We start from the raw sequence: 10,035 nt of genomic DNA on the forward strand, positions 1-10,035 counted from the left end.
GTTCAGTTTTCTTTGTTCCTATATTTTGAGCCTTTCTGCTGCCTTTCATATGGTTGACCACCACATTCTCAATTACATTCTTTCCAGTTTCAGTAACATCAGTTATACCTGGTACAAGTTTTACATATGGTCACTCGGTTTCTATACCTTTTACAAAGACTACACCTCTTTGTATCCTTCAATACTCGGTATGTTCCAACTATCTGTATGCTATATTTATACCAAGATTTATAAGTAAATATTGATAGTATTTTTGTAGTTTGGCACATATCTCAAAAGTGCACAATCTATAATTTTGTTATCTACTTAACGTATTATAATTAGCTATGGAGTCACCCATATATTAGTAACAAGGAGGCTGCAGAAACAGACAAGTATTTTAATACTCTCAGAAAGCCCATTCAGTTTTTCATTCTGTAACAGTCACTAGCATCAGGACACCTGGGTGGCTCAGTTGGTGAAGCATCTGACTCTTTATCAGCTCAAGTCAAGATCTCATGGTTTGTGAGCTGATGCCCTGCATGGAGCTCTGTGCTGTCAGTGTGGAGCCTGCTTGGGATTCTCCCTCTCTGCTCTCCCCCACTCATGCTCTTTCTCTCTCTCTCTCAAAATAAATAGAATAAACTTCAAAAAAAAAAAAAAGATTCACTAGCAATCATGTGCTTTTGATTTGCCCTGATGCTAATACATTTTTTTCCCAGCTTCTGTTTGCCTACACCATTTACTGAGCTGCTCTCCTTACTCTAGAGATTATTCTTGATGCTGGAGATTCACTAGTGATTCAAAACAGACTCTGTAACTACTTTCGTGAAGACTAAGGTCTAGTGAGGAGGAATGGAACTAATCATTTAATCAACCAAGAAATCCTCCAACTGTAACTCTTATAAGTGTTAAATATTGTTTTAAGAGCCTGTAATAGGAAGATTTGACCTGGTCAAGGAGGTGAAGGAGAACCTCTGCAAGGATGCACTTCTTTAACTGAGATTTGAATGATGATGAGTAGGAGGTAAGTGTGTGAAGGAGGTTCAGAGGAACCCACTAACCAGAAGGAATGGCATGAGTAAGTCTTAAGAATGGGACAGAGAAGATTGTAAGAGAGATGAAAATAAGTCATATAATGGTGAAATATACAGACCAAAGATGTTGGCCTTTATAAACTGTATTAATATTGTCATTACCCTACAAGTAATAGAAAGATATTGAAGAGTTTTAGGTGAAAAGAGAAAGAAAAGAGGTTATGGGGAAAGTAGAAAAAGGAATGTATTCTTCCCACATACATTTTTATATGGATTTCCCACCCTTAGGACCATCTTTTGCCTTCCTGATCTGAAGTCAGGAGGCAGGTCTAATAGTATAGATTTAATTTTCTGAATCAAAGGCGTCTCATTCTGAATGTCCTTTGTTTAGTTCAGCTTTCTCTTCACAAGCTCTAAATAGAATTTCCTAAAGCTCCTTCTTCAGTCGATGTCCTTTAGTCATATTGCTTTTGAATGGGAACAATTTGAAGATGGTTACTAAATATCTCAACTCCAGTCTTATATATCCAATAGCTACCAAGTATATCTTCTTTGTTTCTTAATGGACATCTCAAACATAGCATATCCAAAGTATAGAAGGAGGAAGAAAAGCAGCGTCTATGATTCCTTCTTTCCCTCCGGCATTCATTTAACAAACATCTGCTGAATGCTTTTCTTTGAATGGGTATGAATTAGGCAGAATCCTTGACTTCAAGGGAATACAACATTCCCTATAGTTATTTTTCATACTCTATCATTAACTATAGCAATCTTGTATGCTAATTGATTTTTATTATACTTTTTTTTTCTGCCTACTTTCTCTAAAATGTTTACTTTCTTGGATCTTCACCTCTTTAATGCCTCATAGTTCCTGTCTATTTTTTTTTTACCTTCAACACCATTCCTCCTTGTTAATCTAAAGTTATAACTTGCGTTTCATTACGAGCTATTGCTCTGAGAGTTAACATTGAAGATCCAAGCAAGCTGGAAGGAGTTCTCCCAGAAGCAGGCAGACACCTGTCTTACCTTTCCTGGGGTGACTTATAGTATTGTGTCTTGTGTCTCACCATGGCACCTGTATTCCAGATTGAACATCAACACCACACTTATCTCTGTTATCTCCACCACCTACCAGAGTTCCTATAGTATTGTAGATGTGGGAGGCTGTAGATAAAGCCTAACGGATTATGCTTCTCTTGGATGCCATCTCTTTCTCCAGATTGGAGACTCACCATTATTGTATACATGAATAAACTTAGATTAACAGTTTTTGGGACGGTCTTATGGGGCAATTGTGAAACTAGTGTATGCTCTTTTCTAATGCTCAATACTTCTTTCTTTCCCTCTTCTCCCCATAACTATTTTGTGTTTTTCATAAATCATATGCCACCTAAATCACAGCAAGAAGGGAATGGAATGATGCTTTGTTTTTCTTTTAAAATAATTTTTAAATAAATAGCTTCCATGTAATGTGGTTCAAACGATTAAAGAAAATGACCATAATGAATTGAGTCATCTTATAAGGAAGGAGTTCAATCTTCTAGATCTTCCTGCTGACCCTAGCCCAACACTGAAACATTGGGTCACTCGGGAATATATAGTTCCTATTCCTTAGATGAAGTCTGGTCAGGATCATCAAAAGTGAATGATTACTGACTCAAGGACTCTTTCCCAAACCCTGATATTCTGTTCAATTCTGTCATGTGTGACCCTCCTCTGTATTCCTGAGTAATTAGTCACCCCATTGGATATTACCCATCATTTAAAATAAATGAATAGAATGGGAAATTTAATAACGCTATTTGAAATTTAATGAAGTGAATTTTCCTGGCCTTCTTCCTCCTTTGATGGGTCAAACGGCCTTAAATAGTCTTTGGTAATCTTGTTTACTTTTTCTTTCAAAAAGCATTTCACATTTACTCAAAATCACAATGATGTATCTTATCACACATCTTCCACAGCATTTAAATTTAGAAAACACTCAATTTAACCAGCCAAGGCTTACAGTTGTGCAGTTACGGCCAGGTTGTCCCTACAGGTTATTTTTACAGCATCTGTACTGATACTTTGGTGCTCATTTTTAGTTCCCCTTCATCCCTGCCTCCAGTCATACTAAACATTGGTCCTTACATAAACACACTATGCTTTCTCCTCCCATTTTGGCTTTATATTTCCTGGAGGCACCTCTGCCTAAAATATCCTCTACTATTCTAGACCTGGGAAATTCCCTACTCATTTTTAAAAACTCAGACAAATGACAGCTTCTTTTGGATAACTTTTCTGATTTTTACAGGTAAAATAAGTCATTCCTTGTCCGTGTTAACCTCAGGACTCTGTGCTACTGCTAATATAAAACTTATCACAATGTGTTCTAATTATTTATGTTCAAGTTTGTGTTGGCCTCTAGACCATGAGCCCTTTAAGACTAGCATTGGTGCTTGTGTTCATTGTTGGCATGTCTTAATGCTTAATAACTATGTGCCCATGCTCTAAGTAATTTGTGGAATGAGGCAGTCCATTTAGAAGTGAAAAAAAAATAGTAAAACGATTGTTCTTTTAGGGTTTTCACATACATTAGCACATTGATTCTACAAGATTATAAACTGTGGAGAAGAGAATAATTTATCCTTTCTTCTTGGATCTCTCTTGGACACTTGGTAGATGCTCCATCAAAACAAAACAAAACAAAACAAAACAAAACAAACCACACAGACACACACATACAGATTTTAAAATCAAAACACTCTTAATTTACCTTTCAGAGGATGTTAGGGCCAGAGAACAGCACGAGCTAGAGAAGGACTTTAGCCTAATTATATCACCACATCATCACCCATGTGAGACAATGAACTACTGGAAAGCATGAGAGTGCTGATCTCTACATACATGAGAACAAATAAAACCTTTTATAACTACAAGTTTCAAAGTCCCATCAACTCATGAAAACTAATGGAATAAAAGGTAATGACAGAGTAAACTAGGATAAAATGCAAAAGTAAAGTTATTGAACTTTTCATTTGGATTATACACATATTTGTGTATATATGTGTTGTAAATATACATGTATATTTATATATATGATATCCCATATCATATAATTTTAAAGCTGGAAAAAGCTCTTAAAAGTGGTTTAATCCATTTTAAATTTAATTCATTTTTCATGTTAAAACTGTGATTTCCATGACATATCAGACATCTTACATGCAGTAAGTCATAAGGCTATATCTAGTACTAAAATCTCCTGAAGTCAGTGTCAAGTTTTAAAGAGTAATTAATATGACTATGTCCCAAAGGTTTTGTGTTTGTAAATGTTGGATTCAATGAAACTCCCAAGTCAATTAAAACACACACATGCATAAAATACTAAGCAAGTGTCAATGAGAGTTCTAAAAGAAGACAACAGTGATTGAGCACAAACCCTATGACAGACGCTGACCTCATTACTTAAAGGATTAGCTCATGAAATTCTCACAAAAATCTTATGAGGTGGCTACTTTTCTTTCTCTCAGTTTTTAAATGAAGAAATTAAGGCCTGAAAAGGATGGGACAAGAAATTGTACTCGGGTAGTCTGGTCCCAGAAACCATATTCTTACCATAGTGCAGGTAAATACAGAATCTAACAAAAGAGTGTCTTTGAAGGCTTATGATATTTATTGCTCTACTGAGTAGAAGTGTTTGTTCATCTGATCATTGTCTTACACATTTATAATTTTTTTAACGTTTATTTATTTTTGAGACAGAGAGAGAGCATGAACGGGGGAGGGTCAGAGAGAGGGAGACACAGAATCCGAAACAGGCTCCAGGCTCTGAGCTGTCAGCACAGAGCCCGACGCGGGGCTCAAACTCACAGACTGCGAGATCATGACCTGAGCCAAAGTCGGCCGCTTAACTGACTGAGCCACCCAGGCGCCCCAAATCATTGTCTGACACATTTAAATTGAGAAAAGTTGTTGGAACTCACCAGCCTACCAATGACAGCAGATTGTATCATGCTTCACCCCACATTATAAATTTCACCCAGCTCAGTATTTCATCTGAGTTCGCGGTACCAATATGCATTCTCTGTTTTAGCAAAACTATATTTTTCACATTGATTCAAATGCTATGGTACACCTCTGAGAGTTTTACAGCAGGTCATGGCATATTGGTAGAGAGTCACTTCTGAACGGAGACTTTGACCAAGCTATCTTTATACCATGCTCTGTTCCTGGCTGTGAAATCAGTATCTCAAAACAAACAACCAATCTTCTGCTTTTGGTAGAATTTTGTATTTAAAAAATGCAGTCTTATGTCAATTCATAATTTATCATAAACATTACAAAATTAATTCTGGAATATTGTTACGTAGAATTAGTTAAATTCAAGACCTGGTACCTTGTAACACTTGTTGGTAAAACATTCACAGTTTAATATCCCTTGACATATTGCTAATTCATACTCTAATTATTGCATTCTAATTTTGCACTTTCATTTTGCACATTTCAATGTGCACATTGCACACTGCACATTAGTAAAGGGACTAAGTCCAGGGATATAACTTTATTATTATGCAATATTACAAAAGTAAAATATTTTGTGGTAAATCAGGTGTGTGCAGGCAATTTTGAATTGTTTCACGATTTATATGTATGTCACTAGATAGACTACTCAGTGGCTAATTAAATGATACCATCTGAAAATGGTTTATCTTCAACTGATAGGTTCTATGTACAGATTGATTTTCTCTGAGGAGGTTCGATTTCAGGCCTTTTTTTTTTTTTCTTTTAAATCACTGGGCATCTGCAAATAAATTCAATGGGTAGTAAATATCACTTTTAGTTCAACTATCCTGGGAACCACTATTAATGTATTCCAAACTACTGAAAAAAATGATGTTAAACTTCAGGTTATCTTGTTTGCTTTATTCAAACACAAACTGCTGTCATTTGGAAAATACTGTTATTTTTTAATTAAAAGAAAATAAAATTCATCCATTTCTCACTCTCCTACTTATACTCTTATCTAAACCCTATCTAAAACCAAAGAACTGTATACTCAATGTATTACGATAATCAAGGACTTTATTATAAAATAGAGGATAAATATAAAGCTATATTGCCTGAATGTAAACTACAGATACAAAGTAACTTTGTCCCAAATGATTTTTGTAATCCATTGCAAGGTAGTCATTTTATTTTTGTAAAGTTGCAGAGATCACATTCCAAGTCAAGTATGAGTTATAAAATAATTGATAGAAATTTCTGTAATGCCCAAGTGTGAAGTATTTACGAGTTCATTTTATGTTAGAATATACCTGAGAACTTAAAGATACATGGAAACACAAGAAATGAAAATGAATCCATCATTTACAACTCATGTTTCTTATTTACTAGTAAGTTGTTATATCTGCCATACCTTGAAATACATGAAATATTTTTAGTAAATTTAAAGATGAGAGTCTGACAGACTTATAATATAACATGAAAAAAAACAAGGACTTTTATATAGCTCAGTTATAAATAAATCCCAAGCACCTAGATGACTGCTTGGCACAGAGTAGCCAAAAACAACAACAACAACAACAACAATAACTACAGCAACACACAAGCCACATAAATAGTCAGATATTTGGAAGGCTGGAGGAAGGAGGGGAGGAAGATTGATTGATTGATTGACTGGGGACATTTAAATTTGAAAATTCTTTTCTGAGTCCTGATTTTTCCATTTACTGATTTACTGGCTAGGTAATCTTTGGCAACAAGTTAAAAACTATTAGTCTCGAGGCACCTGAGTGGCTCAGTTGGTTAAGCTTCCGACGTAGGCTCAGGTCATAATCTCACTGTTCATGAGTTTGAGTCCCACATCGGGCTCTGTGCTGATAGCTCAGAGCCTAGAGCCTGCTTCAGATTCTGTGTCTCCCTCTCTCTCTGCCCCCTCCCCTACTTATGCTCTGTGTCTCTGTCTCTCAAAAATGAAGAAATATTAAAAAAAAAAAAACTATTAGTCTCTATTTCTTTGAACCATAATATAAATTACTTTATCACAGAACAATTTTTGAAAATGAATATTATGTCCATGAAAACACTTTAAACATTTAAAGTGTATATAAACCTGTTCATGTACATAAAATCTACATGGAAATATCCACGCATTTGCATACTAATACAGATCCAAGTTAAGATGACATCATGGTTACTATATTTTTTGTATTAACTAAAAAGTTGGCCATGGAGGTCCAGAGCTTCTAAGACAAGCAAAGAATTCATGATATATCCAAGTACTTGAATTAAGAAAGCAGAAAACTAAATGGTATCCATGTATTCAATAATTAAAAGAAGCTAATGAAGGTACTTAAATAAACTAATTTCCAGGAGAGGATTAAGGCATATAAGAGGAAAAAAAGAATATTACTTTGGAATAGGTAATAATGTAATTTGAAGACCCACTTTCAAAAGAAAACAATACATATAACACCTTCAGCCTCTGGGAAATGCAGAGAACTTCAGAAAAGGTAATAGAAACCTTTTATCCCTGTGCACTGTTTCCACCTCTTAAGACCTGCAAAACCTGTCACTTAATTAACATGTAACCTGGTACACCACAAACAAAGAACTGGATAAGATAATATAGAGAAGAAAAATGCAAAAGAAACAAAAAGATGATTACTTAACTTGGACAAAGGACATATATGTTAAAAAGGAGACAAGGAACACAGCAATATGTGCACCATCATACATTTTCCACCCGTGGCTTCCTATACTAAGAGTTCTTCCCAGGGAGTTTGTGGCATGGGAAATGGCCATGATCCCATGGATGCCCTCTCTTTAAAAAAATAAAATAAAATAAAAAACGAAACCTTTCTGCCAAAAAGTTAACCAACCAGGTAGATCATATCATGCACATCCATGTTGTACAAAGTCATTCAGAGGAAAACAAGTAAATGAGTGATTCTAACTACCAAAGCAGTGTATTTGTCATTACAGACAGTAATACCAAGAGAAGCATTCAGCAGAAAGTACAATTCTAAATGTCTAGACTGTTCATTGGCTGAGTAAGATTTTTCTTCATTGCTGACAGAATGATATAAATAGATTTTTAGAGAATTAATTATTAGGAAACAACTGTTTTCCTCTTGTCAAGATTGATCACCTGTGAAAATGACAGTCAGGACCTTTGGGTTATTCAACTCTACTTTAAAGTACTTAAGGGGAAAAATTCATTTCAAAGTGGTGAATCGTTATGCTTTCACATTCACATTATCAAAACTTTTGGATTCCCACTTTTAGATTTTGAAATTCACAGAATACACAGCCTAAGCCTCCCTGTGAAAAATTTAAGCTTGTGAGATTTGGTGGATAACACGCTGTTTTGCATGAGACAATAGGCTCAGTGCTTTTGATTCCATTAATACACATCTGACATTTTCTATAAAGTCAGTTTTGTTCAGACCTGATTGACTGAAAGAGACAATTGGAGCAACAGTAATGCCAAGCACTGCCAAACAGGACCAGGCTAGTAGGAGAGACAGAAGTGTGACACAGCTGAGAAATCCCTGCTGTCTTGAAGTACAACTTGAGCACCTCCAAATCCTGATTCCGAGTTATCCAAATTACTGGCTTGCACAGGCAGACATATTCTATGGTAAAGTAGAGTAAAAATAAATCTGCAAAGCACGAGTATACTGGAGCCTGATGAATAAGTCATTAGTCAAAAGTTTTATTACCCTAGAAGAGATGGTGACAGTATTAAAATAAAAGAATGTGTTAAATTAAGTGCCAGCTATTTACACGTTTCTGTGTCTTTGATAAATAACTTCATTCCACTCTAAAATGACAAAGGTCTCCTACTTTACACTGTGATCACAGACAATATTTGAGGAGTTAAAAGTGTTTTTGAATTCTTCATTTCGTAGCATATGCACATTTCCAGTCAATTAAAAGCTTTTATTGTATCTAATGTTTCAGGATCTCTGTCAGATTCAGTCTCCTAGATCTACAGCAAGTCAACAGCTCTACATAAATTTGTGTTGCTATAATAGCGTAAGGATCCTCAGGTGTAAATATCACTACTAATAGATTATTGAATAATTGAAAGCTTTATTGTCAGAGTTTAAATATTCCACAAGTCCGTAAAACAGTATTTTGCTATTACATGCAAAAGCACTTAATGCAATCAATGATTTTAACATCTCTTAATTCCAGAAAAATAATTCCCACACTGTTCCTTAAAAGTATTTGCTATCATCATTTTCTTAGATGAAAAACGGCAAATGTAAATACAAAGTAGTACAACTTCATTCCAGAAGCTAAAGACTTGGCTCACTTGGTAAATTTTGTTTTTCTGGATAGATACAACTTGGAAAACTGTCCCAAAGAACTATCATTTAACAATTAGAAACTTTGACTCATTTTAAATTTATAGCAATACTACTTGGGGTTGACCACTCTTACTCTTTGCTACTAATAGCAAAGTATAAAGAAATGGAGCAGAGTGGTTTACATATCCACATGTCTCTTCTAAAAAACATATTCAAAATAATGATCCTATAATAGTAGTTCTTTTCCTTTTCTAAAGAAAAGCTGAATTTACCTGCCATTCATTTTCTACTGCAAATTAGTTTGCCAGGTAAACGTTAGCATGCTCTTTTTCAATTCATTTTGCTAAATCCACCTTTCCTTTTAATAATGCTAAACACTGTTCTGATTAAAAGCTTACCGGATAGTAATCCTGTTCGACACTGACACCAGTTTCTTACACTGTTTCCTCTGTTAGACACATCTACCTTTATTTTGAAAGAGAAGGTAAAACAGAAGAGGCTCTTACCAGAGACAGGGAAAACAATTCGTTCAGCTAGATCCAACAGTGCTCTGTGCAGCCTGGCAGCATGAGTGATCCTTGGGCCTCACACAAAAGCGAGATAATTGGCTCTCAATGAAGAGATGTAAACATCCATCATAATGGCACTGGGGCTGAAACTGAACGCTACCTCAGCTGTTCTATGTACTCCGACTGGAAGATGATGTCACAAACATCAACTGG

General features: G+C 35.3%; 1 protein-coding gene across 2 annotated transcripts in view; it reads right to left on the minus strand.

Annotated features, from left to right (window-relative positions):
* Positions 1–10,013, minus strand: part of MGAT4C (MGAT4 family member C) — a 221,652-nt gene extending 211,639 nt beyond the window's left edge. For both annotated transcript variants that reach the window (XM_049626036.1, XM_049626035.1), the window contains exon 1: positions 9,820–10,013. The gene's annotated coding sequence lies outside the window, so the exon portion shown is untranslated. The remainder of the gene's footprint in view (positions 1–9,819) is intronic.
* Positions 10,014–10,035: the final 22 nt, after the last annotated feature.

Source organism: Panthera uncia, chromosome B4 (assembly GCF_023721935.1).
Source record: "Panthera uncia isolate 11264 chromosome B4, Puncia_PCG_1.0, whole genome shotgun sequence".
Taxonomy (NCBI): domain Eukaryota; kingdom Metazoa; phylum Chordata; class Mammalia; order Carnivora; family Felidae; genus Panthera; species Panthera uncia.